This window comes from Arachis ipaensis, chromosome B05 (assembly GCF_000816755.2).
Source record: "Arachis ipaensis cultivar K30076 chromosome B05, Araip1.1, whole genome shotgun sequence".
NCBI classification, from domain to species: Eukaryota; Viridiplantae; Streptophyta; class Magnoliopsida; order Fabales; family Fabaceae; genus Arachis; species Arachis ipaensis.
Window position 1 is genome coordinate 73,847,341 of NC_029789.2, and position 2,284 is coordinate 73,849,624.

Here is a 2,284-nt window from a genome sequence, read left to right on the forward strand (position 1 = left end):
GATTGAGCATTTTATTTTTGTTTGATTTAAATTTCTGTTTGAGTTATTTACTTCCTGTTTTAGTTAATTTCTTCCCTTCCCCCTACTTTTTCTTTGTTATTTACCATTCATCTCACTAACCCACTAACTGTTTGATATATTGTATCACTCACACTAACAGTAATTCTGACAGAAATACTTTCTGCACCTATTCTCTTTGCTTGTACTTGTTGGTTGTATGACAGGGAGAAGAAGCGGGGCTTCAACTTCCTTTGATTCTGAACCTGAGAGAACCTTCCTTAGACTAAGGAGGGAGGCAAGAGAAAAACGTGTAGTTGGTGCTGAAGAAGAGGAGGAACACTTTGAGGAATACTTTGAACCAAACATGGAAGAAAACATGGAAAACCATCACGAAGAAGAGGCTCACAACCATGGCGGAAGAGGACGAGCAAATCATGCTGGGGAGGATAGAAGAGTTTTAGAATCTTACATCAATCCAAACCCAGGAAACTGTGGAAGTAGCATTCAAAAGCCAACCATCCATGCCAAAAATTTTGAACTAAAACCACAGCTCATCACCCTTGTTCAGAACAACTGTTCGTTCGGAGGAAGTGTCCAAGAGGACCCCAATCAACATCTAACCACCTTCCTGAGAATATGTGACACAGTGAAGTCTAATGGTGTTCATCCTGACGCCTATAGACTGCTCTTATTTCCATTCTCACTCAAGGATAAGGCAGCCAAGTGGCTGGAGTCTTTCCCAAGGGAGAGCTTGACAACTTGGGAAGATGTGGTGCACAAATTCTTAGCAAGATTTTACCCTCCTCAACGAATCAATAGGCTGAGAGCTGAGGTCCAAACTTTCAGGCAACAAGATGGTGAGACTCTATATGAAGCATGGGAGAGGTTTAAAGACCTAACAAGGAGGTGCCCACCCGATATGTTCAATGAATGGGTGCAGCTGTACATTTTCTATGAAGGGCTCTCTTATGAGTCAAAGAAGGCCGTAGACCATTCATCTGGAGGATCTTTGAACAAGAAGAAGACCATTGAGGAGGCCATAGATGTCATTGAAACAGTAGCAGAGAACGACTATTTCTATGCTTCCGAAAGAGGGAACATGACGAATGGATTATTGACGGTTTAGAATTTCACAAATGAAATCTCGTCGAAGTATAGTCTCTAAACCAACAATAATCCTTTCATGCAAAAATTTGTTTGTCACAAGTACAAACCCCTAAAATCTATAAACCGAAGTATTTAAACCTCGGGTCGTCTCTCAAAGGACTTGCAGGGTAGTGTTCTTGTTATTGGTTATGGACTTGTTTATTTTGGGGTTTTGGATGAGGAATGTGAATAGTAAATGGTAGGAAAACTTTATTCACAAAATGGTCTTGGCAAGGTTTGGTTGTCAAGGGTCTTCATCATTATCACTAGCCACAAGTATGGTAGTTGCAAGGATTAATCCCACTTAGTCATCCTTAAATCGATTAACAAAGGAAAGTCAAGTGAGTTATATCAATCATAGTCCATAAGTCCTAGCTTTCCACTAATTGGATTAATGAAGGCTAGAGTTAATGGCTATCAACTATCAATCAATTGGACACTAGTGACTCAAGAAATCCTAAGTTACCTTCTCAAGCCAAGAACATAAAATCCTAGTCTAAAATTCTTCCAAGCATTTAATCAAACACTTGGAAGGCACAAAAGAAAAGTATAGTCAATCACAACAAGAATGAATTCTAACTACAATTGAATGTAAAGAATTAACAACAACAATCAAGGAAATCACAATTATCATGAATTACCTCAAATTGCATTATTGAAAGAAAATAAAGAGAACAAGAGTATCTCAATTACAAAACCTAGAAACAAAATAAGAGAAATTACAACAAGAGAATAGGGATAGAGAGAAGAACCAAAGTGTAGCAATCATCAATTGAAGGTAGAAGTAGAAGGAGACTTGAATTAAACCTAGAACTATGAGATCCTAATCTAACCCTAATTCCTAATCCTAATTCTAGAGAGAAGGGAGAGCTTCTCTCTCTAACTCTAACTACTTCTAAAACTAAACTATGACTAATGAAAAGTATATTGATTCCTCTTCAATTCTTGGCTTAAATAGCATCAGAAATGAGTTGGATTGGGCCCACAAGGCTTCTAAAATCGCTGGCCACGTGTTGCATTAAGTGAATCATGTGCCACCAACGGCGCGTCCGCGTACCGTGCGCGTGCGCGCCCCTATGCGCGATGCAACTATGGCAAATCTTATATCGTTACGAAGCCCCGGATGTTAGCTTTCCAA